The sequence below is a fragment of the Ciconia boyciana genome, chromosome 1, assembly GCF_034638445.1.
Source record: "Ciconia boyciana chromosome 1, ASM3463844v1, whole genome shotgun sequence".
Taxonomy (NCBI): Eukaryota; Metazoa; Chordata; class Aves; order Ciconiiformes; family Ciconiidae; genus Ciconia; species Ciconia boyciana.
In genome coordinates this window covers 36,298,140-36,325,999 of record NC_132934.1, presented here as the reverse complement: position 1 = coordinate 36,325,999, position 27,860 = coordinate 36,298,140, and the positions used below count along the sequence as shown (strand labels likewise).

The following is a 27,860-nucleotide window of genomic DNA, read 5'->3' as shown; positions in this document are numbered from 1 at the left end:
TGTTAAAACACTACTAACATCTCCTGCAGCCTGAAGATGATCCCCTACCAAGAGCGAGATGACCAGAGGAGTGACTCTTACAATGCAGAAGTGAAATACGCTCAAGAAATATGTTAATTTTTGTCTGTGCAATCAAGAACACAGTTATAAGTCTACTTCAGAGAATCTGATGCTATCAGGGATGTGCTATCACGGTGTGCAAAGCCAGAACTGCCTATCTGGAGATGGCAATCTGAAATCTGCCTGTATACACAATCTGTGCAAATTCTTTGAGCAAAGCGCTCAAACAGTTCTCAGTAGGTGGGCAGGTTGAGACAAAGACAGAGCGAGTGGCAGGAATTCAACAGTCATAAAACTTCTTTGTACGTAACTGATTCAAAAGGAAATAATACAGTAACAAGCATGAGTAATTTTACCTCTGTATCAGTTCTGAGTTTAAAATCTCAAAAATGAAGAATAGAGGCTCAATAGAGGAAATGTTGTTGACTCAATGTTGTTGACATGTTATGGAAAATAAAATAAGATTTTACATGTTTCCACCTTAATGTTTTCTTTAAAATAATTTCAAATTTCTCTCTTCTTCCTTTGCTTCAGCAAGGAAGCAAATTCTTTGGTTTGCTTTCTCACATTCTTTGCTTTCAAATTCTAAAATGATTTGAAATGCGTCCAATTATGCAGCCTAAGTGATCCAGCAGTAAGGGAAATGACAAAGGTATTGATGATATGGCCAGAGTTACATGAAGATTCAGGATTATGAGATGATCCAATAAGCCTGAGAAGCATATGACAGGGTACCACTGGGAAAAGGTCTTGAAGCCACAGATCTGTATGGTTATGCTTGATCCACTGTGTTCTGGACAAATCCTCAGCATCCTGCACAAACCTTTTCCACCAGCCTCTTTAGTTTACTGCCGTCAGTGTGCAGTACTGTACACTGTAGTACCATATAGTACAAACAAGAGAGGACTTACAAATGTCTGAAAATTGCTGGGAATGAGATGCAACACCACCATAATCAGTCTTTTACAGCTTGTGCTAGGCACAGTACCTAGGAGAGGAAAATAAGAGGGTACCATAAGCAGTTGTTACTTCTTACTGTTCTAGAGACAGCTTGTGTCTAGATGTGGGTTATTCCCTCTGTAATAAGTTGTTAGGCTGTCACTGCAAGCGTGCATGCTTCAGAATTAAAAGCATGTACATCTGCACTGTGTGAAAGAAAAGAACACAGCTATATTCCAAATTTCACTTTTTGTCATAATGCAAAAAAAATTAGTTTTAGAATTTCAATTTGCTCTTACATCACTTCCTCCTGCCATTCTAAACACACACAATAAATCAGGAAACTCAAAAACTTAAAACTTGATATTTTCTTTGACTTAAACATGTTTTAAGTCTAACCATAATGAAAGAGCAGATTTCATTTAATACAAGAATATCTATATTGAAAAAGTAACTTTTTTTTCCAGAAGAATTGGGAAGATGGTGGAAATCCAAATGACAGCCCTGAACTCAGACCAAACTCTTCTTTACACCTACAGAAAATCAAATATCATGGAAAACATCAGGATAGAAAACTGTGTGCTGCTCTTTTGTACATTAGCCAGATCCAGGTCACCTGTGTCATTCATCACTTAAAAAGGGGAAATGAATTAAAACAGAATGATCTAGCACTGGAAGTACATTAGAAACTTTCAATTTCTCCATCTCTATTCCTCCAGAATAAAGAAAATTGAGTCAAACAAAGATTTGGCAAAAAAGTCAAATAAATATAAATATTTTGTAGCGATCTAGTGGGAGGGAATATTTTCCATAAATCTATTATAATTTTTAAACTGTTTTTGTTTTAGGATAATTATGAGAAATTGAGAAGATACCCTTTTGGGGAAAGGAATGTGGGAAAGGCCCTCTACAACCTTAGAAATTTTCTAAACATGTTCAGTAGCACCTTGAGCTTCAATGCTCCCAACAAGATAAATGACAGCAAACTAACTTTCACATTGAATGATCTCAGAGAGGAGTGTTGAGATAAAGTAGAGGGGAAAAAGGAAGCATTTTGAACAAATAAGAATACCTTATTTTCAACAATGTACAAATGTCAGGCTTACTGTGCTTGTCTGTATCCTGCTCTTTCTCAGTAATCTTAGGTTTCAGAGTTGTTTCTAAACATTTATATTCAAAGTTAATGTGTTTTTAATAGACCCCTAATTTATGACTGTTAGCACAAAGTTTTGATATTAGATTTTTATCAGCAAGAATTTTTTTTTTAAGCTACAATCTGTAATCCTCTGTTAGTTTTTAATATTTTCAGTGGCTGAGTAATTCTTAGGAATAAGGCTTGTAGGGATTCAAACTTGTATTTTTTTTCAAAACACAGGAAAGGTGGTCTATAGAAATAAAAGGTCAAGTGAGAAAAAAAAGCCTACTAGCAATGAACTCTCTCCAATAAACAAAGAATTATTACCCAGATAAATTCATTAGAAACTCTTGATATTTTTATATTCACAGCATCTGTTTGAAATTAACTAAGGAATGACAACATGACCAATGATTTCCTTAAACATAAGCACAGCTAAAATGAAATCCAACATATTTTTTATCGCAATGTGATATCCCATTAACTTTACACTTCTGAACTTAACAGGATATAATTTGTTCAACTCCACTGAATAATGCACATTTTACCTTCATTGAAGGCATTTCAGATATGTATCCATGATCACCAAAAATCACCTAAATATCCACTGTGTTGAATAATCAGTATGAAATATAGCTGAGATTCTTGAAATCTCCTACTGTATTCTCAAACCCCTTATCCTTCATACATAGCTGCTGGCTGATCACTGCTATTACTGTAAATCAAAGATCTCAGAGAAATACACCAAATGTAGTCCACAGGCAAAATAACAAAGATGAACTTTAAACTGCTTTTGCTTTTTTGCTGTCTCTTTCCTAATAGCTATTCTTAAGAAAGTTCATGCCAGACTAAACTATTGGTCTCATCTGTAAGTAACCCAGCCACATGAAACACTTGGTGCCCTCTTTTTGTAGCAGAAGGCACTATTTTTCTGTATTCTGTTGAAATGATAAGTAACTTGACTCAGACCAGATAATTAAGCAACCCATTTTCTGTCTTATTTTGTGGAGCAGATGATACAAAAATGTGGTTTGCTGGGCTTTTCTTTTCCTTTGGTCTTCCTTAGTTACCTATTGGGGTAGTCATTACAGTTTCTCAGTTACTGTGCCAATTAATAGGAAAAACTCTTACAAGTCTATGTCAAAGACTGACCTCAGTCAAAATTGGACTGCAGTATATTTCAGTCATAACAATTATAAGAGAACAAGGTACATTTGTCTTCTTAAAAAGCAGAAATCTATTTGAACATGACTTACAGAGAAAATGACATTTGACCATGGGTGTATAGAGGTTCATGAGCTTTGCTGCAATCCCAGACAGTGCTATAGAAACCAAGCCTAGTGGAAACATCTGTGAAAAAAATTGTGATTTTTTTTGTGAGTATACTTCTCTTATTTGGACAGAGTTAAGAAGCAAGGAGGCATGACTGTATTTGTGCCCCCCCCATATAGCTGCCACAGGCTAATAAATGCCCAGTGAGAAGAGCATAGTGAAAAGTACCCACACTACTATTACTTCTCAGGGGTGCATTGCATTTTTCATTTTATACCCATGTTAATTTTACTCCTGTTCACTGCAAACACAGTTCTGTTCCTGTTTTTATGTTATGACTCTCTTGTGCTCTAGAAAAAAATACCTAAAGCCAAGAGGGTTAAAAAATTTAGTTTATTTCAGATTTTTTCTGCTCCTGAAAGCATAAATGTAGCTGTAAGTAGCAAGGGACTTTATTGCATTAACTATGTCTCTGAATAACAGAGACACCAAGGACGCTTTGAGCCACTGCTTTACAATACTTTCAAATCACATACCACTGTGTAAGGTATGAAAGCAGTCAAGGAGCAACTTCCCTTCTCACCTTCACAGTTCTCTTGTACTTACACTGGGTGACAACATCAAACTAGAATATTAGTAGAAGCTTGCAAGGAGACACAACTTAAACTCTAAACTCAGGGTAGTTAAATAGGTGCAGCTTTGTGGTTATCTTTGACCTTTAGTTTTGTGCATCTGCTGTTTATTTTCTCCCTCTCCTGAGATGTGAGATTTTATGTATTTTGTAAAATCTAAGCTTTGGTGGTTGTTCACAGGTTGCCCTTCTCTAGTTTCTCCAGACTACTTTATAGTCTGGGTCTAGATTCCCTTACTACTGTTTCATTTTTAGTATTGTCAGCAAATTTTGATTATGGTTGAAATTCAATCTGTCAACAAGACAGAGTTGTTCAGCAGATTTCAGCTCCTGTACAGCCATCCAAATAGCCAAATTTACACCTTATGAATAAAAGGTAGCTCTCCCTGAAGACTTGAATGTACCACTGAAAATGCCTACTGTGGTGACCACCTCCCACTTCATTTGAGAATTCTCTGGGTTTGATGTACCCTGCTCCAAGGACCTTCTGGAAATGCTCTTTAAACCACCAGCTGAACATTGAGAATCTGACCATCACTGCACAAAGAACATCAGTCTTTATATTCCCTTTATTTTCAATAATAAAAACTCTCATGAGTCAAGTTTGATGCAGGACTGTGTGGTTTTCTCTCATGGAAGACACTGTAGCAAGACATTAAAAGGATGAAAATCACCATCTATGGGGATTTTATTCCTTTAGTCATGAAGACTGCTGATGGGGATGATTAGGATTTTTCCTCCAGGTCTTGCCATGAGGTTCAGCAGGCCTGTACTGACCAGAAGGGGAAATGCCACAAGGATAATTCACACTGACAGGCTCTCATGACTGCACTGCACACAGCTTGTCCCCTGTCTGCTCTGTAGCAGATAAGGCTTAGGGAGAGCCAGTCCCAGGAGGAAGGTGGAACCCCACCAAAACAGAGCCAAGAAGCAAGCTAATAACTGGGCGACAGAGGTAACCAGGCATCTAGCTCTTTAGCTGGCTCCTGACCTCTTTGTTCATCAGTGCAGCCATACAATCGTGCCTGGAACAAGGTGTTCCCAGGCCATATTAAGATTTGGAAATGAGCTGGCAGCATCTGTTCAAACACAGCCCCTCACCCTGCTTTGGTTTTGCAAAATCTCTCACTTAATTCTTTCCCTGAGCCTATTCCAGCTCCTGTACTTTATAACTGGAAGTAAGTCGCTTCATTTATCTCCTGGTCCTTAGAACAAAGAGGAAACCATGGAGGTAATTGTGACTCAGATAATACTGCTGGAGTGGCATAAGTATTCATTTATATTTTTTACTCAAGATTCAGTATTACAGTTGAAGTCATAGCCTCTAAGTAAATCTGATATTTTGGTCTTCTCTAATAAATCTGTTTGCTTGCTTACACATCCCAGTATCAGTCCTGGAGAAGGACAGATTTTTTTGACTTCTCAGAATCTTTATGAACCTAAAGCTTATGAGAGAACAAGAGGGGAAAACTTCATCACTCTTATCAGATGGTAGGCTGTCCATTTGGCATTCTGCCTGGAAACTTGCAAACTCAATTAAATGCACATATGGTCCGTAGCAGGCAGAATCAGTCTTTGCCAACACACATCCCTCTTACGGCAGTTCCAAACTGTACCCACGCTAGAAAGCTTTTTCCACATAGATGATTTTTTCCACTTCTCCAGCAGCATCAGCTCAGCATATTGTCTTCTCTGCCCTGGAAGAATACAGGGAAGAATGCCAAGATGAACATCAGTTTGAACTCCACAGGGGTGATTTTGCTATCAAGGAGCTTTTGTTGAGGAAGACAGGTATGGAGATACCTAGATTTAATGAGCAGTGCTGGTAGAATTAATAAATCTTCTCAATACTCCCTGAAGCAGCTGCTCTATTTTGAAATAATGAGCATATGGTTTCATTATATTTCATTGATTTGATCCCCTTCAGCTAAAGAAATATTTCAGGGGAATGCAAACAACTTACAGAATTTCTGCATATTTCTCACTCCTTTTATTTTTCCTGGCTAAACAGAAAGCTGACTAGCATGTAAAAGGAAGAGCCAGAGGCAGCATTCAGATTCCTTAATAGGGGTTGTATGAGGGGCAATGGGGCCTCTGACAATAACGAGGACTTGTGTGTGCCTTGAAGTTACAGTGCCTGTGGGTTCCCTTAAAGGTTTTGGTTCTGTGAAAGAAACTGTGTGAAAGAAACAAGCTCAAGCTGGACTAACCCTACTTATAAGCTGTATTCTTTATTTAAAATTTGTCTCCAGAGGCAGGGGACAGGCAGGGAGGAGGGTGAGAAAGCATCAAAGCAGCTTGTTAATCTAACACGTTCAAAATTTATAGAAAGAAAGGAAGTTGTGGGTTAATTTTAAATTGTCTACAAGAACAAACCTTTCAAAGCAGAGCAAACCATGTTTTACTTTCTCAGTTGCTAGAGCCATTTCCCCACCCAGCTGTTTTGAGGGGAAACTGTATTCAATATTTTATCCACTGTGCATCCTGCTACTGACATTAGAAAACCGAATCCTGAAGTGAAAGTGAAGTGAAAGTCACTTGCATTTTTTTAATAAGATCTTTCTGGAAACTGATTTCTGGCAGCTGCAAGCTCACAAGCTATCTTTTTAAAGGAGCCAAAATAAATAAGGAAAACTTACATGTGTTTTTATTAGGTAACTGGATAGTCTTGGCAGCTCTGGGGTCTGGAGGGCAGGAGCCATTCCTGGAAAGGCTGGTGACTGACAGGGAGGTACTATGTTCTGCTCTGTCAACAGTGGGGAAGATGTACATTCTGTTTCTGGTTACTCAGCTCCATTCCTTATTCATTGCCACTACAGTATTCTGCAATATACACATAGTAGTATGTCCTACCTGTATATGCATATGTTGTATATGTATATATATATTTGTGTAGGTATAAGTGTACATATGTATAGATATACAGTATATATTATAGCTTTTATGAACAGCAAATCACGTAATAACAGTTGACGAGATTGTGTTTCTTTACCCGAAAAAGCATTCCAATATTGCTGAAAGTACTTACATTTTCCTTTTATATTTTTATTTTAATAAAATCTGATCTTAAGAATCCCCTTGGGACATCTAGACATTTTCCCATGCTGGTATTTTAGAAGGAAAAAATCCAGCTGTTTTTTGATGCTGCAGCAGCTTACTTTTTTCAGCTGCTGCAAATGCCTAGTGTTGCATCATGTAATTATTGACATTGTGAAACCAAAACAAAAGGATTCACTTCCAGGTTCTTTGCCACATTTGAACCAATAAGCTCTAATTGTAGATCCAGGCCTATAAACTACAAGACCAAAAGGAAACTCATGGTGGTATTTTTCATACATGAGAATTCAGCGCTTCTTAGGACAAGAAGCTGTATACTTCAATTTCTTTCCAGCAGAAATAAAAGTGTTATGTGTTTTGATTGACTGCAAATTGATGCTGGGATCAGTCAAAGCCATCTTTTTCCCTCTTACAGCAAGCAAAATAAACTTGAACATCACAAGAAGTGAAACAACTCCAGCACAAAATACCAGTCTTTAAGAAGCAAATTAATCTCCCTTGCCCTTAAAATGTATCAGAAATATTACATTTGCTATCAAACTAAATTACGAAATTTATTTCAGCCTCTGTGGTCCTGCAGAGCTTGTGGCACAGTGATGTCTGCTCTTTATTTCTGACATGCAAGTGGCAAGGAGGCAGATGAATGCAGCACCTCTCTTTTTGTGACATAATCCATACATTATTAATTTTTGTCATTGTTGCTCTAAAGCTGTGAAACAGATGCCGTTCTGAACTGAAAATCACCGTTCTGATATGAGCAGACGCAGTCCCTGAGCTACCCAGTCAACTAATTAATGCTGCATAATTTAATAAAGGATGGTAATTACTCAGTTTTCCCCATCTTGTTCCCCTCCCTGCTAATGATAACATTATCGAGCTTAGGCAGGGGGTAGTGAGCATGTTTGTGTATGTAGGGAGATAATTTACAGTGAAAGAGGATGAGTAAGCAGATGAAGCAGGAAATGGTTGAATCCAGGAACAGGCTTCTAAAATCTTCTCATTTCTTATTTAGGGGGGATCTGCAGAATGGCAAAGTGTTAAGCAGAGTAATAGTGACAACAGAGTCATTAAAAGAGGTAGAGGGAAAGTAGAGGAAAAAAGTTACTCTTCTGTGCATTTATTTACCAAATGTTGCTTTACATTTCATTTTTATTCAAAATCTTGGTTAAGAGGCAAATATACTTGTGGACAGAAAGAGAATGTCTCCTCCACAGGCTTTTTCCTCTCTCCCTTGTTACCTCTGAGTGGGCAATGGATGATGTCAGTTATAACAGGATCAATCTCAGCAGCAGAGATAGTTCCTTTAGGGATTCTTCAGTAGTCCCACCATATGGTGCAAGTTTTTTCATATTCAAAGGAAGGTGCCAAAAGGTGCTGCAAGCAGCAATACATTAATCCAAACTTTTGAAAACTCAGCCTGGCACATAAATTCTCTTTTATATAAAACATCTCAAAGGAGTCCTAGCACACCTGTATATCCTCTGTCCAACTAACAGATTAATTCATTACAATCTGGTCACATAAATTCTACATTTTTACTCATTTGGTCAATGCTCAAAGACTTCTCAGAATAAAAATTATATATTCTAAGCAATAACAAGCTATATAATAACTTCACTTCTGGCAAAATCTGATAATAATAATAAGAAAATTAAGGGTTTTTTCTGAGTTAGCAAGATTCACCTGTTTAAAATACATATTCATTGCATTATCATCCTAGAATCTGAATTGCTGTATTTTTGTTTTTAATGTCTGAATTTTTAACTAGATTTGGAGCCTAAATATCTTAGTGAGGAAAAGTTGCTAAATAAGAGTGATAAATTTAATTATTTATTGATCAACTTCAGAATTTTTCGAACAACTTTCTGTTGATAAACTTTAGACTACTGTTTAAGTGGTAAAACTAAATTTAAGAAATTATCATAGAATCATAGAATCATAGAATGGTTTGGATTGGAAGGGACCTTTACAGGTCATCTAGTCCAATCTCCCCTGCAAGAGCAGGGACATCTTTAACGAGATCAGGTTGCTCAGAGCCCCATCCAACCTGACCTTGAATGTTTCCAGGGATGGGGCATCTACCACCTCTCTGGGAAAATTGTAAAAAATTTCTTTCTTAAATCCAGTCTAAATCTGCCCTCCCTTAGTTTAAAACCATTGCTCCTTGTCCTGTCACAACAGGCCCTGCTAAAAAGTCTGTCCCTGTCTTTCCTATAGGCCCCCTTCAAGTACTGGAAGGCTGCTATAAGGTCTTCCCGCAGCCTTCTCTTCTCCAGGCTGAACAACTCTCTTAGCCTGTCCTCATAGGAGAGGTGTTCCAGCCCTCAGATCATTTTTGTGGCCCTCCTCTGGACCCGCTCCAACAGGTCCATGTCTTTCCTGTGCTGAGGACTCCAGAGCTGGATGCAGGACTCCAGGTGGGGTCTCACCAGAGTGGAGTAGAGGGGCACCTGCCTCAACCTGCTGGCCACGCTTCTTTTGATGCAGCCCAGGATATGGTTGGCCGTCTGGGCTGCACACATTGCCGGTTCATGTTCAGCTTTTCATCCACCAGCATCCCCAAGTCCTTCTCCGCAAGACTGCTCTCGATCACATCATCCCCCAGCCTGTATTGAAACCGAGGATTGCCCCGACCCAGCCATAGGACCCTGCACTTGGCCTTGTTGAACCTCATGAGGTTCACACAGGCCCACTTCTCCAGCTTGTCCAGGTTTATTTTTTCTTAAGTCCAGGTACTTCTCCAGCTTGTCCAGGTTGATTTTTTCTTAAGTTTTCCATAGATGTAAAAATGTATTTTCAGGCCACAAAATAGACTGAAGCATAAATGAAACTGGTTTCATTTGGGAACCTGTAAACCTAAACTCATATAGACTAACCTCTCACATTCAGCCTAATTCTGAATGCACTTAGCCGCCTTCTCAAGAAGGAACAACGACACTCTAAAGGATACTTCAGTGGGCAAAGAAACAGTATCTTCTCTTACCTGCAGCAGGTTTTTGGGAGGCTTTGTCTCCTGGGCCTCTTATTTATATTCCTGTTGAGCCCACTCTCCCCTCTAAGCAACAGACTATTATGAAAGAATTACTTCCTTTCAGAAATGAAAGTTCTTCTCTATTTCTTATTTACCTGAATATGCTTGGCAGGTTGATCAGAGGCAGAGACCGTAAAACCTCCTTTTTTTTTCTTTTTTTTTTTTTCTTTTTTCCTGATTCTAGAAATTAAGACAGTGACAGCCATGCAGCAACTGCTCCAGATTAACTGTTCTGTACCTGACATGGAAGAGATAGAAGAGATGTTCAGATGTTTCTTTTCCCTATTTACCAAACTAGTGCAGAGGAAAGACAAAGGATATCTATCCACATTATACTGCTGGGGCAAGGGAAAGAAAGACACTAGAAGAACTCAGGTTTTCCTCCCAGTCTGATTTCCCATCAGTCTGTTCATACATTCTTCTTCTGATGGGACAGGCAAGGAACAGCAATGGTATTTTAAATAATATTTTTTTCTTTCTGAAACCTTGATAACTCCTTAACATCCATTCTATGCACTATACCATGAATCAAAACTCCTCAGGTCTCTATTTTTGTTAAACCAGTCTCTTGAGACCATAAATGCTTGGAGTACCATAGTAATACAAATCACAGTTCAGTTCCTTATGTCCAGGAAAATAAAATTTCCTTAAAAAAACAAATACCAGAAAAAGTATATAACAAATTTCCATGCAGGATCTGGTAAAGATCATCAAGTGTAGTGTTTCAGAAATGAAAGATATTTAAATTGTGTAACCAATAAGTGATGTCTGTGGTCTAAAGACAGTCAGTCTTTATCTGACAGTCATTCTGGATGTGATGCTAAAACATGCAGCATTAGACTAGACAAAGAGATATTAATGCATTTACAGGCATGAACATGAAGAATAGCATGTAAATCAACTCACCCTTCAGGAAGAACCTGGGAAGAGAGCAGGTTAAAGCTTCTGATAACAGAATCAGAACTGTTTAAGCCAAAATACAAATTTCTTAAAAGCACTCCAGTTTCACCAAAAGGTTTAACTTTCCTTGTCACTGGGTAGTCATTAGAAACCTGATAGCTGAAATGCGCATCTAATCAGTGGTGTCAAACAAAGGGAAGTCTGAAAGGGGAGATACAAAGAGAAGTCTGAAAGCAGCTAAATCATCCTGGCTGCAGAAGATGAACAGCTCTTTAAAAATGACTCATGCCAATTTCCAGTGACTTAGCTAAAGAGAACTAAATATACTCGGGTAGGAAAAGATGACAATTCCTTTAAATCTTGTCAGGAATGAAATTCATAAAGTGTTGAGTTGCCTCTCCTGTCAGCAATTGGGGAAGCTCATGACTGGGCTTGGACCATGGCTTTCTTTTCATTACAAGAGACATTCTGGCCTCACCTGCTTAGTAACATTCAATTATACTTAAGTAGAGACCCTCAGCAGAGAAACCTGCCTGAAATCCCTCACAAACAAAACATAACTGTAAGTACAGTAGTCCCATCTCACAATCCAATCAATTTAGGGAAAAAAAAAAAAAAATATCCCTTTTATTTCACTGTAACTTTACCATGACTATACTAGAACACAGTCTGATTCCACTAGCTCTGAGAGAGCAAGCTAGAGGCTTTAGTATGCCATATTGTGACAGGACCATTTTGGTATATATTAAACATTATGTGCGTCTGTCATGTTGTATATAGATAACACCAAGAACAAACAATTGTATTTCAAAAAGACTTTCAGATATCAAGTCATGTTCATTTTGTATGAAATCTAATGTTTGTTTTGTATGAAATATAATGTTTGTTTTGTAAGAAATCTAAAATATAAAAACTCTTTGTAAAAAATGTTTTAAAGATGTTTTGGATCCACTGAAACAGTGAAACAAAGAAAATCAAGATATTTTATTAAGAAAATGTGAAAATAGAATGTTTTGAAAGTATCAGAACTTTTTTCCTTCTTCTTGTTTCTTCTTCAGAAGGAATGTATCAGGGAAGGAGACACATTCATTGATAGACCACAATTTACTATCAAGGTGTTTCTGACAAGCTGTACTATGAAGATTTATTTGCTTTATTTTTTGTCTGCCAGTACCAAACATAAAATAGAGAAATGCAACTGCATTACCAAACTATATTGATTAACTTAGACTTCTCATCTTTAACTCTAAAGCCTATAGATGCATCTTCATGGTAGGATCCATGGTTATATGCAAATAAGTGACCTAGTGCCTCCAACTGATTTCCAGGCAAGAAAAAAATTGTCCCCTTTCTAAATTTCTGGTAGTGTCATTTGTGCTTTGCATGGTTACACTGTTCCTTCCCCTCAGGCTTGCTGACCTAAACCTTCACTGAAAAGGGGCTATTTTTCATTGCTAATATGTTAGTAATTAAAGAACGTTTCTTAATTTCTTCCTTAGAATTTTTTTACACTCTCTCTCACTCTCTCATTAGGTCAAATGGTACTTTAAAGTAATAAATGCAAATTTTAAACAAGATTGGACTGCAACAACAATACAAAATAAAGCAATACAACAGCAACATAGCAACAAAAAATAAAGATAATAACATTCATGCAACTAGAATCTTTTAGGGGATAGAATTGTTATAATAATTCCAACCCAGTACCAGAGTTTGTTATGCCTCTAAAATAGTTTCTGTTGGGCAAAAAATGTATTAATAGAAATAAATAACAATATCTTGACCCAAGAAGCTTTAAAGGCAGATGAAATGCCTGTAGACTGAAGTAGAGCTTTCATAAACTCTGAATTCTTGGGCCAGAAATCTTTCTCCAGTTTTACTTCAAGTGAATCTCAGATATTACCTTATAAAATTACAGACATAAAATACAATTTACAAGTTGTTTCATGGTTACAAATTAATATGTAATATGTTGATAGTAATTTGATAGCTCTAAATGAGCAATAAAAAATGTTTCAATGAAACAAAGCATCACTTTCATATTATGAGTCTGAATAGTGAAAAGCCTCTTATAACAAAGCAAAGAATTAATTAAAGTAATAAATAGAGTGTTATCTCTCAAATATTCATGAGCTAAGTCTTGGGGAGCTTAACTCTATTCAGTCCACAGCAACCAACATTACATGGCTAAATCTTTGTAGGACTTAGAAGATGGCATACCTTTTGCAGGAGACGTGTATGTATTTTATTTGTTGCAGGTTGTAGCTCATTTTTAATATGAAAATATTACAGAGGAAATAGTTCATTCTTATACTAAGTCTTGTTTTGAAAGCACATAATGGTTATGAATATTATTGCTTATGGATAACACAGCAGGAAAATACATAGAATCTGGTCATAATAGCTAGCAGAAGATGACAGACTTCCTAGTTCTGCTGTTCAGTTTGTCTCTTCATATCAATTGCCATTATAATTCCTATCAATCTATCCCCCTATGTTCTGATTTACACTCAACTGCTAAAAATGTTCTGTATTCTACTCTTGAATTACCAGTTAGCCTTTTCTTGGCACAAAGCTACTTATTACGGATATTATGGCAATGTTATAATATGAGGGGTTTTATTCAAAAAATAAATAAAAATATTACACTACTGGGAGCCCAGGTGCTGTGTGATTCAGTGAGCAGATGCTTTCAAAAGTGGCACAATGCATTTTTCTACTGTTCTTTTAGAAGAATTTTACTGTGATCTTAGCATTCCATACTGCTTTATTGTGCATAAATATCTCCTGTGTCTTCTACCCTTAGAGGTAGATGAGTAGCGGTTCTTCAGTTCTTGAAATGGAAGATGACGTGCTATTTTATCTCGTTTACTCAAAGAAAGCATAGAAGGGGAAAAAAAGTTGCTATGGACTTCAAACACCTGCCAGTGACAAATTACTTCAGATACCCTTTGGAACTATTAATAGCCACTGCTGCAATTTCAGCTCTTCCCAAGTGAGGGGAAACATTTTAAATGAACTAGTGCAGTGGGTGGTGAGAAACTCCTTGACGCATCTCATGCATTTTTCATCATTATTTTATGCAATTATTTGTAAAGAAAGAGTGCAGCAGCAAAGATTCCCTTTCAATTCCTTAAACTCCACCTGACTACACTTTAATTTCCTTATCAGTTCTTCTAAGCAATGTACATGTTACTGTTTTTCTGTAGATTTTGAGCATCTCATCTGGAGATTAAAATTATAATAACAGTTCACAGCACAAAGTCACCCTGAGCTTTGCTGGGGTGGGGAGGGGGAAATCTGTGCCTTCCCTCCCAAGATGACTCACTCAGAACTGATGTAAGGTAGAAGATGAAGCTCAGATGGCTGCATGAAAGTTGTTTCACAGAGCTCACGGAGTCCTGGTCAATCTTTCTCTCTTTATCTAGTGTCTTGCTCTTTTCAAAGTTCAGTTTGCACTTGAGGCTAGAGACGAAACTGGAAAAGAAGCCAGAATGATTGCTGGCAAGACAGAATTGGCATTAGGACTGATACTTTCTGCCAGTCAACAGATATTTTTCTATAAGGTAAGGATATTTCCCTGTAGGTTTCCTGCTGCTAGTTTGTTTATTAAAAATAGTAATACTTTTCTGTCTGGTCTATACAGAATGTTGACAGTAAGAACACTTAAATTAAGAATATTGTCAGCGAGGTCCATATTAACAGGCATAACTTCAAAAACAGAATAGACACGCCCTTGCTTAAAACCTTGCCAGTTAGTTATATTAGGCAGCTGCCATTACTGTGGTATTTCAGAGCTCTTCCTGAGGCAAAAACTGCTGCAAGTGCAGTGGTAATTTTATTTAGTTATGGACAGAATTGGAAAATGTTCAGTTGCAGCCAACAAAAATTTTAGCTAAATGCTGAGAAAGCATCAAGCTGGTTTCCTGGCATATTCAGAAAGGTCATGGAAAGTAACTTCCACAGGTGGTGTTTTTGTGAGGAGAACTAACTGGTAGAAAAAGGTGGAAATGATTAATTGTGTGTGTTGTCTTGTATGTGAATGTCTCATTTTTGCAGATGTGGTGGGTTGACCCTGGCTGGACATGAGGTGCCCACCAAAGCTACTCTATCACTCCCCTCCTCAACTGGACAGGAGAGAGAAAATATAACAAAAGGCTTGTGGGTCAAGATAAGGACAGGGAAATCACTCAGCAGTTACCGTCACGGGCAAAACCAGACTTGACTTGGGGAAATTAATTTAATTTATTACCAATCAAATCAGAGTAGGATAATGAGAAATAAAACCAAATCTTAAATAATCTTCCCCCCACCCCTCCCTTCTTCCTGGGCTTAACTTTACTCCCGATTTTCTCTACATCCTCCCCCCCAGCAGCACAGGGGGACGGGGAATGGGGGTTACAGTCAGTTCATCACACGTTGTCTCTGCTGCTCCTTCCTCCTCAGGGGGAGGGCTCCTCACACTCTTCCCCTGCTCCAGCATGGGGTCCCTCCCACGGGAGACAGTCCTCCATGAACTTCTCCACTGTGAGTCCTTCCCACCCGCTGTAGTTCTTCACGAACTGCTCCAGTGTGGGTCCCTTCCATGGATGCAGTCCTTCAGGAACAGACTGCTCCAGCATCGGTCCCCCACGGGTCCACAGGTCCTGCCAGGAGCCTGCTCCATCGCGGGCTTCCGACGGGGTCACAGCCTCCTTTGGGCATCCACCTGCTCCAGCATGGGGTCCTCCACGGGCTGCAGGTGGATATCTGCTCCACCGTGGACCTCCATGGGCTGCAGGGGGACAGCCTGCCTCACCATGGTTTTCACTACAGACTGCAGGGGAATTTCTGCTGTGGTGCCTGGAGCACCTCCTCCCCCTTCTTCTTCATTGACCTTGGTGTCTGCAGAGTTGTTTCTCTCACATATTCTCAATCTTCTCTTCTGACAGCTGCTGGTGTTGGCCAGTTTTTTTTTCCCCTTCTTAAATGTCTTATCACAGAGACGTTACCACCATTGCTGATGGGCTCGGCCTTGGCCAGCCATGGGTCTGTCTTGGAGCCGGCTGGCATTGGCTCTATCGGACATAGGGGCAGCTTCTAGCAGCTTCTCACAGAAGCCACTCCTGTAGCCCCCCTGCTACCAAAACCTTGCCACGCAAACCCAATACAGAATAATTTGTATGTGCATTTCAGGAGCAGAACCAGTGAGGCAGATATCACGAAGGAAATGAGCCGTCTTGAAACATGGTTACGCCTTGTAAAGCCTTACTAGAATATCATGTCTGTCAGTAAAGAAAACACCCATGACCAAAACTGTCATCCAAATCAACTGCTCTCCTTACTGCAAGATGACCTGTATTTGCTAGGCGTGTGTCAGAAGAGGTTTATTATGTCATCTTATATACCTTGTGGTATCCAAGATGTGTGCACAAAGACAACAGATATAATACAGGATCTGTTATCCACCTTAGGTCTTCTGGAACAGCAGCTGGCAGACAGCTGAGATGCTTTAGGGGACAGAAAATGACAAGAAGAACCTATGTTTAAGCCAAAGAATCTCACCCAAAGTGTCTCGCTGTTTGACTGTGAAAGTTTCCTGCCCTCTGAGCAATAAGCCTACCATGTCCAGGATTCCCCAGTGCTTGTTGGCTCAGTTTCTATTCCTACCTATGCTCAGGTAGAATTCAAAAGAGATGCTTCTCCCAAAATTCTAAAATAATCACGTTAATTTATAGTGGTCTGCAATTTGAAGAACTCACCTGTGAGTGGCAAAACTTAAGTTAATTTTCTCACTTAGCCTGCAAGAACTTGCATCCACCCTTTTTCACCTGTTAGATAGGACTGAGGGAGATCAAATCAAGCAGTAAGTTTAGCTTTGCAGGTCCTAGCTTAGAAAATCTAGGTCTTGCCCCTGAAACAAAGAAAGTCACCACATTTGAGATCTTTTAGTCAATTAACCCCAGCTACTTACCTTCAGTTGCTGAGTGTCTATACCCAGTTTCTTTTCTGCATACTTAGCAAATACACTTAGTTTAATATAATTTAAAATTGTATCATTGATAACTTCTTTTAAATGTATTAAGGACTCTGAGATATATTTAAGGAACTTAACAATCTGCTTCAAACATCTTGGTGGAGTTGCACCTTTTTAGAGGATGGAAAAGGGATGGGAACAAAGCAGGCAAGGAAACAAGGCATCAAAAAGCAGTGATAAGCAGCACAGCAGGAACACTAGAGCTGCTCAAGGGGAGCCCATAAGCTGCGTCCCTGCAGAAGACACAACCATCCTTCTTCAGAAGTGGATGAAGGGAAATATCGAGGGTTTGGGCAGGGGTAGGGTTTAAAACTTTCTTAGCCCCTAACCTTTGCATTCACAGTTAGTCAAGACCTTGCCCCACAGTAATAACATAATTACCTAAATTTTCCTGCACTAGAAAGAAGTCTCGTGCTTACTTAGTTTCCTTTCCTTTCTTATTTCTATCCTCTGTTTTCTTTTCAGTTGAATATTCTGCCACACACATTTTAGTTTCCTGTTATAATCAGAATAGGAAGATTATTGAATTATCAGTGAGGTAGAAATCATCGTCCAACATCTGAAAGCTTTCATTTACCTCAATGAACATTTAATGTTACAGAGTTTAGTCTAAGAAGGAGTCACAAGAGTATGAAGGGGATCTACAGTGCTTAGTCATTAAGTAGAAACATCAATTTTCATTGTACACGTAATTAATTTGAAACTAAATCTCTTTTCATCAAGAAGCACTTCCTGGAGTTTGTAGTCCATGTACATCATTGATGTAAGGCAGAAATAGCACAGTGTGAAAGGCCTGGGTCTTATCAAAAGTTTTCAGACCCAAACCACAAAAAGCAGTAGGACAGAGGGGGGAATATCGCCTTGGAAATCTGCAAAGGTGAGAATCAGGTTGTAAGTGGCATTTGGAAATTTCCATGATGCTGGAATTATATCTTAAGTTTCAAGAACAGAAGTGAAAGATTCAAGAAAACTAGAAGATACAATAGATATTATATTACAATAACAACACTCACTAAGATACACTTAAGGAATATACCACTCTGCTTCATACATCTTGGTGGAAGTGCAGCTTTTGGGAGGATGGTACAGTAAATTTCAGGGATAGGAACAAAGAAGGTAGAGGAATGAAGGCATTGAAAAGCAGAGCTATGAAGGGCATGATGCAAGGGCTTCAACTATGTCCTCTGAAAGGTATATCCTCAAGTTTAGATAAACCACATGGGTTCTCTTTATATCTGCTGGAGAGAGAGAGTCTTCTAAACAATGATTCAATCCATCTGTCTTAAATGCTTGTTGTATGAGGGATTTAGTCACCTGTTGGAGCTCCTCATCACTGTTGACTAGAGAACCTGGATAAAGGGGTTAGAAAACCACATCATTTTTAGATGGCAAAATGTTAAAAAGTAAAAAAAAGAGGCATGCACTATGCCCACTGTCTTTCATATTTAGTCCGTTGCTTTTCTGAAGATGGGTAGTTTTTCATTAGGACAAGAACACGTATTTATTGGTAGGTTAAATGCAGCCAGACTCCTCATGCACTGCTGCAGAATATCTACTAGCAGCAGGAAATTAAGATTAAAGAGTTGGGATGAAAGGCTGTACATGGAGAAAAAATAAATAATTTTTTAAAATATAAATTAATTTAAAAACAATTACTGAGTTACTTTTAAAACATTATTTTTCTCACAAGGCATCTACAACATATTATGTAGTGTTTCCATTTACAATTATTTCCATTTATTCTTTGGTTGTAAAGATTCACCTCTCAGCAGATGCTCACTTAACAGTGCAAAGAAGTGGGATTTCTGTAGTGACTGATACATTTTGGATTGATGTACATGAAGTGGGAAAACTGTGAAAAAATATATTCAAATCTGGTTTAGAACATAAAAAATGCTGCATCAGTTGTCTAACTTAATTTAGATTCTTTTTAGCATCTGAATTTCTAGGTGGAATGATGACTGTCGAGACATAGTAATATTGTTTCTTTTGGCAAAGGACCTAAAAGAGACAAATACACAAAAGTAACGTTACTCTTGCACATCCTTCCTGCACAGCAGTGTTGTGATTGGACAGATGTCTTTGTCTTATCATGCCTTTACTACTAAGCAATTAACATAGGTCCATTTCCTACATGTCTGCAAGAAAAAGGAAAAAAATAAATCATGAAAACCATGTAAGACTGGGGAACTAGCCCTTTGTGCTGATGAAGTCCATTTCAAAAATACTGAAATTGCATCCTGAAATTATATTCACTTCCAATCAAGTTGGAGTTCTTATCACTATGGAGATAATAAAAGCCCTGCAAGATTCAGTCTTCTGTGTGTGATCTCATCTCTCCTGCAAACCTGAGGAAATATCAGAATACACAAAGTTTGTTCAAGCCACAGAAAACTAAGAGGTAGACTAAGTCTTCAAAAAGCAAAAGGTTGTTTCAAAGAGAAAAGGAATAATCAGAAATAATGGTAGGTTAGGTTTGGGTTGGATATTAGGAAAAGAACGGCCTACACTATGAAGATAATTAAAACCTGGAATAAATTGCCCAGGGAGGGGCATAGTAAACATCCATAGGGAGCACAGGGAATGTCTGTGGAGGGTTTTCTCTTGTCTTGTTTTTAAAGAATAGGTTATGCAAGGTTCTTTCAAGAATGGTTCAAGAGAGTTGTTCCTGCTGTGGTCAAGCAGTTGAACTAGATGACCTCTCAAGGTCTTATTGAGTTCTATATTCTACAATTTTATGAAATCCAAGTGATTTGTTAGCACAGAACTGAAAAACTGTGTTAACGTAGGTGGCAATTAACACATACCTAGTTATTTCCATGTTGAGGTTGAATAGATTACGTCATGTAATGCAAGCACAGAGATACAAATGTATGCTTGCCTATAGAGAAAATTGAAACTCCTACTATTTGTAGGGAAATGATACTTTTATCAGAAATTATCAAAAGACCTCTGTGCATTTCTATTAAAAAAGACACCTCAGATTCTGAAAGCATTTGGAGATTATGAATCTTCTACTTCATAACCCCAGGAAAACTGAAATAAGGAATTCTGGAAATCCCTTAGATGTAGCAAACTTTTAGGAGTAGGCTGATAAAATCCCTTTTTACTTACCTGAATGAATCTCCTCATTTGTACACCAAAGAAACGCATTTGATCCCAATAACTGGCTAAGAAGCAAACTCAGAAGTGCACAGGCTTAGAGCTGACTGACATCCAGGCGAAAAGGTGCCATGTGGTATATGGATCTTGGGGCTGAGGGAAGTCTTGATGTTGCAGATACACTTGCTAACCTTTCTGTCTGCAACTCTCTCCACTTCTGAGTTATTACGGCATTGCAGAGCCTGGACATTTAATCTGCTATATCTTCTCACAGTAGGTATGAAGACAAAGATAAATAAAATGTTCTTGTGCTTAAGAAGACCAAGCAAAACTCATAGTGTTTGCAGACCATTCTGGTCTCTGCCTTGCCAAGATTTTACACCCTAGCTGTCCAGCTTCTTCCTGAATTTTGTCTTCATCCTGTTTCATCTAGTGTATGAAATTTAACATGTGAAATTGTAATAACATAATTTTAATTTGCAGAGAAAAAAAGAGAGAGAAAATTGACTTTATACGGAGTTAGCTTGGAAATAACTATCACAACTTTTTCTTTCAAAATAGTGTCTATAACAGACTTCATTATAATTTAATGAAAATTAAATGGTATTTATTAATATGCCTGTATTTTTTTTTATTATGGCAGTCTGTAACAGCTTCGTTTCCTATGTCTGCCAAAAATTGCATGTAGCACTGAAAGCAAAAGCTAGTTTACACGCCTCGTAATCTGAGACACAATCTCATTTCGTTTAATTACATGGAATACTCTGTATCGCTTGCCAGTGAGTCCGTAACTTTATTTAGATGGTTCTTCAGTAAGGCCCAGTAAGCACTCATAGCATAGTTATGCATGGATATTTTCTTAGGATTTGGCTTCAGTTCAGAAAGCATTAAGACAGTATTGTGAATGAGAGTTCTGAAAGCTGATATAACTGATAATTTCTCACAGTATGAGAAATTGTATTTCATCAGCTACTGCCTCGTTTCACACGCTGAAATGCCAGGGCTTTCAATTCTGACCCTCTCACTAAGAGTCAACAGCAAGTGGAGTGTCAAGCAAAGAAAATAGGGTGTCAGCAAGGGTACACTGGCAACACAAAGACATACTATTAGCAAAGGTGCAAATGTGCAGTTGTTAATGTTAGAGATGTAATGAAGCCAGAAGACTGACTGGATTGCTGTGTTGTGCAGCAGAGAAATGAAGAGGTAATGCATCAGGCATGAGTAGCCCTGCTCTGTAACAGAGGAGTCTTCACATTTTCTGATAATATCTACGTTTTCTAAACGAGCAAGAATGTGGTGTTGGGGGGATTTTTCATTTAATTTTTTAAATCCTCAATTAGTATGCACTACAACTTGAAGATAAACCCAAGAAGTTCTGTGTTGAATTGTAAGCACAGATCCATAGATTTCATGAACTTTTCTCAGATTCAGTCCTAGACTAGAAATCTTTTGGAGTTCTCACCTTTCACTTTCTTATTCATAAAGATTATACCAAGTTCTTCATGAGCTGGCGACCTACTGTATGCTTTGTGAGACTATTTTGTAACTTGATGATATGGTTCAACCACATGAACATCTCAGAAACTTTTTGGAAATAGTTCTGAGTAATTCTGCCTGATTTTTAATACCTTCCAGGATTTACCAGACTGTAAGAAAGCAAAGAAATAACCTCTCTTGTGGAATACTTCTCCTTCTCATGTGCTAAAGAAGTGCAGTACAGCAAACTGAACACATTAATCATCTGGAAAGGTAGGAAACAGAGCTTAGCCCAGCACTGGGAATTATGAGATCTGGGTCATATAACCTTTGACGAATTGTGTTCCTGTTGACAAAATGGAGACTTAACTGCTGTTTTCAGGGTGGTAAAATAGAAAAGAGGGCATATAGCTGATCTATCACTTGCTTTCCAACTCGTATTTTCACAAATGATAGTCAGTTGAAAGGATTTGAATATTTTTTTCTAAAACTGAAAACTCCAGGCACTTCCCTTCAGGATAATACATAAAATATTAAGGGGTGGGGGTGGGGTAAGCATATTGTGATTGAACAGAGCAGACTGTGGTGGGATTAGCAACAGGGGCGCATTTGCACCTCCAAATACCCCCTCTCCTCAGAGCCCACAACTTACCCAGGAATCGCTGCAGACACCAGGTCCTGCCTGCCAGGATGGATGTGAGCAGGAAAGGACTGGGATGAAGCACTGGCACGAGACTTAGGGCACAGCCATAGCACAGAGGAGTTGTTTGTGTAGAAATGAAACCAAAGAAATGCAGTGGAGATGGCATGAGGGATGTGTGTGGGGCTCTTAGTGTTACCCTATTATGCTATCCATTATGCTCCAAACCAAGCAAGTTTGGGGTTGTTTTGCATTGGTAATTTGGTTGGCTGGTTGGTTGATTTTTTTATTGCTCCATAGTAAGTTGTGATGACAAGTCAAAACTGGCAACCTTCATAGAAGTCCAAAGTAATAATCAGCTTATTCAAAAAATGAAAATTATTATGATACTATAAGACTCCAGCAATAGTTTTGGTTTGTTTTGAAGTACAGACTTGGAAGAAAGCACTAACTCACCAAAATAGCTCCCATATCCCTTTCAGAATAGAAAATAGAAATAAGATACACTTCCATACTGACAATGGGGTAGGCAGATGAACAACAAGGTTGGCACCTTTTAAATAGAATCACTAATGCTTTTGTGTTGCAGTGATGTTGCAGCCTTATTGGAATTGCAAAGAAGATGAAGATGAAGGGCAGGAGAGGTGAACAAAGTGATAAAGGAATTAAAATGATCCCTTTGTGCAATATGCAAACTCCTATTTACTGTACTGCATTTGTTAGGCTGAATTACTTGGGGTGAATAATTTATGCCACTACTTTTGGATTTTTTTCCATCAAAGTGATTATTTCAAGGTCTACATGAAATTGGATAATACCTGATATATACTTTGTTAATCTCATTTTGTATTTACAAATTATATCAAATAACACCAAATTATTTGCAACCACATCTTCGTGTGACTTGGACCAATCAACAGTAGAGAAAAAGTGTCTACAAAATAATAAAACCTGAAAATGTATAAATAAAAAAATCCCTTTTAAAAATGTAATTTTAATTTTAGAAAGCACCTATAAATGAATTAGCTCTATGATTTTTTTTAAGTTATTTTTAAAATGCCCTTCAGGGAATGTAGGAGACATGGTAAACGTAGTGGAGGTTTCTTTGGAACTCCCTGTCTTCAAAGTTAGTTTGGGATTCAAAAATAAAATTTTCTTCTGATTGTACAGATTGTATAGTAAAGAATGTACAGGCAGAATTTAGAGCTGCATTTCAAATGGTCCACAGTAGAGAAAATTTCTGGGGCTTTTAAACCAATATGATTATGCAGAAGTCATTACCAGAGGAGCAAGGATTGTCCCTCCATGGGTGATTTGACTCCCAGAAGGCAAGACAGAAACAAAGCACATGTACCCAGATGTCCCTTATCTCTTTCCTTCAAACGTGCAAGCCGCATGCATTACAGTCCTGCCACAATTCGTCTTTTGCAGGAACCATACAGAATTAATGTTCTGCTTAACATCACTTTCTCTGGGTTGTCCTGAAAGACGGGAATGGGAAATCACAAAGGTCCACAATTTGGAGGCCTTTCAACTTACAGCCTCATTTATTTGCAGGCAAAGCTCTCCTGCAGCCTACAGAAATAAATTAAAGTATCCTAGCTCTAATTGCTCACTCTGCAACTTTGGTTCTGTTGATGGATATGAATTCAGATTCGTTGGTGGTGCTATATGGATAAGTAAACATCTGTATCTGCTCTGATATTATGGAAATATCATTATCTTATGAAACAATTTACTGATAAAGAGAACTGAAAAATTTTGCTCTTCACAGAATCACAGAATCACAGAATTGTATAGGTTGGAAAAGACCTTTAAGATCATTGAGTCCAACCATAAACCTAACACTGCCAAGACCACCACTATACCATGTCCCTAAGCACCTCATCCAAACGTCTTTTAAATACTTCCAGGGATGGCGACTCAACCACTTCCCTGGGCAGCCTGTTCCAATGCTTGATAACCCTTTCAGCAAAGTAAAATTTCCTAATATCCAGTCTAAACCTCCCCTGGTGCAACTTGAGGCTATTTCCTCTCATCCTATCACTTGCTACCTGGGAGAAGAGACCGACCCCCACCTCTCTACAACCTCCTTTCAGGTAGCTGTAGAGAGCAATAAGGTCTCCCCTCAGCCTCCTTTTCTCCAGGCTAAACAACCCCAGTTCCCTCAGCTGCTTCTCATAAGACTTCTGCTCTAGACCCTTCACCAGCTTCGATGTCCTTCTCTGGACACGCTCCAGCACCTCAATGTCTCTCTTGTAGTGAGGGGCCCAAAACTGAACACAGTATTCGAGGTGCTGCCTTACCAGTGCTGAGTACAGGGGCACGATCAGTTCCCTACTCCTGCTGGCCACACTATTTCTGATACAAGCCAGGATGCCATTGGCTTTCTTGGCTACCTGGGCACACTGCTGGCTCATATTCAGCCATCTGTTGACCAACACGCCCAGGTCCTTTTCTGCCAGGCAGCTTTCCAGCCACTCTTCCCCAAGCCTGTAGTGTTGCATGGGGTTGCTGTGGCCCAAGTGCAGGACCCAGCATTTAGCCTTGTTGAACCTCATACAATTGACCTCGGCCCATCGATCCAGCCTGTCCAGGTCCCTCTGCAGAGCCTTCTTACCCTCAAGCAGATCAACACTCCCACACAACTTGGTGTCATCTGCAAACTTACTGAGGGTGCACTCGATCCCTTCATCCAGGTCATTGATAAAGATATTAAACAGAACTGGCCCCAACACAGAGCCCTGGGGAACACCACTTGTGACCGGCCGCCAACTGGATTTAACTCCATTCACCACCACTCTTTGGGCCTGGCCATCCAGCCAGTTCTTTACCCAGCGACGAGTACACCTGTCCAAGCCATGAGCAGCCAGCTTCTCCAGGAGAATGCTGTGGGAAACCGTGTCAAAGGCTTTACTGAAGTCTAGATAAACAACATCCACAGCCTTTCCCTCATCAACTAAGCGGGTCACCTTGTCATAGAAGGAGATCAGGTTGGTCAAGCAGGACCTGCCTTTCCTGAACCCATGCTGGCTGGGCTTGATCCCTTGGTTATCCTCTACATGCCGTGTGATGGCACTCAGGATGATCTGCTCCATCAGCTTCCCCAGTACTGAGTTCAGGCTGACAGGCCTGTAGTTCCCCGGGTCCTCCTTCCAGCCCTTCTTGAAGATGGGCGTCATATTCACTAATCTCCAGTCAGCAGGGACCTCCCCAGTTAGTCAGGACTGCTGGTAAATGATGGAAAGGGGCTTGGTGAGCACATCTGCCAGTTCCTTCAGTACTCTCGCGTGGATCTCATCAGACCCCATAGACTTGTGAGTGTCTAAGTGGTGCAGCAGGTCACTAACCATTTCCCCCTGGATTATGTGGGCTCCATTCTGGTCCCCGTCCCTATCTTCCGACTCAGGGGGCTGGGTACCCAGAGAACAATTGGCCCCACTATTAAAGACTGAGGCAAAGAAGGCATTAAGTACCTCAGCCTTTTCCTCAGCCTTGGTCTCCATGTTCCCTCCCCCGTCTACTAGGGCCTGGAGATTCTCCTTTGCTCTCCTTTTGCTGCTAATGTATTTGAAGAAGTATTTTTTGTTGTCTTTTACAGCAGCAGCCAGATTGAGCTCTAGCTCATCTAGAGCTTCTAGCTGAGCTAGCTCAGCTTGGCCCTTCTAATTTTCTCCCTGCACAGCCTCGCTACACCTTTTTAGTCCTCCTGAGTTGCCTGCCCCTTCTTCCAGAGGCCATAGACTCACCTCTTTTTCCTGAGTTCTAGCCAAAGCTCTCTATTCAGCCAGACCGGTCTTCTTCCCCGCCAGCTCATCTTTCAGCACCTGGGGACGGCCTCCTCTTGTGCCTTTAGGACTTCCTCCTTAAAGAATATCCAGCCTTCCTGGACTCCTTTGCCCTTTAGGGCTGCCTCCCAGGGGACTGTCTCGACCAGTCTCCTAAACAGGCCAAAGTTTGCCCTCCAGAAGTCTAAGGTGGCAGTTTTGCTGACCCCCCCTCGCCACTTCTCCATGTATCAAAAACTCTAGCATTTCGTGATCACTCTGCCCAAGACAGCCTCCAACCATCACATGGCTCACAAGTCCTTCCCTGTTCGTGAACAAGAGGTCCAGCAGGGCGCCTTCCCTGGTTGGCTCACTCACCAGCTGGGTCAGGAAGTTATCTGCCACACACTCCAGGAACCTCCTAGACTGTTTCCTCTCTGCTGCATTGTATTTCCAGCAGACATCCAGTAGGCTGAAGTCCCCCACAAGAACAAGGGCTAGCGATAGTAAGGCTTCTCCCAGCTGCTTATAGAATAGTTCGTCTGTCTCCTCATCCTGGTTGGGTGATCTGTAACAGACTCCTACCACAATATCTGCCTTGTTGGCCTTCCGCCTGATTCTTACCCATAGACACTCCACCCTATCATCACCATCATTAAGCTCTAAACTATCCAGACACTCCCTAACGTATAGGGCTACCCCACCACCTCTCCTGCCTCGCCTATCCCTCCTGAAGAGTTTATAGCCATCCATCGCCACACTCCAGTTGTGCGAGTCATCCCACCATGTTTCCGTGATGGCAACCATATCATAGTTTTCTTGATGTACAATGGCTTCCAGCTCCTCCTGCTTGTTGCCCATGCTGTGTGCATTGATGTAGAGGCACTTCAGCTGGGCTGTCGTCCGTGTCTCCTTGTGTGCTTTGAGAACACAAGAAGAACACCCCTTGTGTGCTTTCAGCTGTTTCACTGGTGTTTCCCTCTTGGCTCCTATTGCCTCAGTATCCCCTAGCTCAACTCTTTTCAACTTCAGCTGTGCCCCAGTGTACCCCACACATCTCAGAGACACAGGCTGAGTGCCCTCGCTGGCTCCCGCTCCCTCCAACCGTGGCATGTCGTCCCTCAGCTTCCCTCGGGCAAGCCTGGTATTATCCCCTTCCCCCTTCAAGTCTAGTTTAAAGCTCTGTCGATGAGCCTCACAAGTTCCTGAGCAAAGACTCTCTTTCCCCTTTGAGAAAGATGAATCCCATCAGACACCAGCAAACCCGGTGCTGTGTAGGCCATCCCGTTGTCAAAAAAACCAAATCTGTGGCCATGATACCAGCCACAGAGCCATGAGTTGATAGATTGGGTGTCTCTGTTCCTTCTAGTGTCACTGCCCACAATTGGAAGGAGAGAGGAGAAAATAACCTGTGCTCCAGAGTCCCTTACTAGCCATCCCAAGGCCCTGAAGTCTCTTTTGATCACCCTTGGACTATGTGTTGTAGCTTCATTGCCCACATGGAAGAGCAGTAGAGGGTAATAGTCCGCGGGCCATACCAGGCTAGGGAGTATCCTCGTGATATCCTTCACCCGGGCCCCAGGGAGACAGCAGAATTCCCTAAGAGGAGGGTCCTTCCGGCATATCAGACCCTCGGTTCCCCTCAGAAGGGAGTCACCCACAGCTATAACCCGTCTTCTCTTCCTTGTGGAGGTGGTGTTAATATGAGAGGTACATTCTTCTGACCTAGATGACACCTCTGGTGTAGAGGGACCATCATCCCCATCCTCCATTGACTGGCATTCCACCTCCAGGGCCTCATACCTGTTGTACAGAGGCACCTGGGGAGGCGAGG

At 40.0% G+C, this 27,860-nt stretch overlaps 2 long non-coding RNA genes across 2 annotated transcripts in view; one reads left to right on the top strand and one right to left on the bottom strand.

Annotated features, from left to right (window-relative positions):
* LOC140652190 (uncharacterized) overlaps positions 1-23,163 on the top strand; it is a 73,349-nt gene extending 50,186 nt beyond the window's left edge. The window contains exons 4-5 of the long non-coding RNA XR_012042681.1: positions 21,779-21,892; positions 22,849-23,163. This is a non-coding gene — a long non-coding RNA (uncharacterized lncRNA). The remainder of the gene's footprint in view (positions 1-21,778; positions 21,893-22,848) is intronic.
* Positions 3,426-6,794, bottom strand: LOC140652196 (uncharacterized). Its single transcript, XR_012042684.1, has 3 exons — positions 6,677-6,794; positions 5,658-5,734; positions 3,426-3,484 (listed from the first exon to the last, which is right to left on the bottom strand). It is a non-coding gene; the product is annotated as an uncharacterized lncRNA (long non-coding RNA).
* Positions 23,164-27,860: the final 4,697 nt, after the last annotated feature.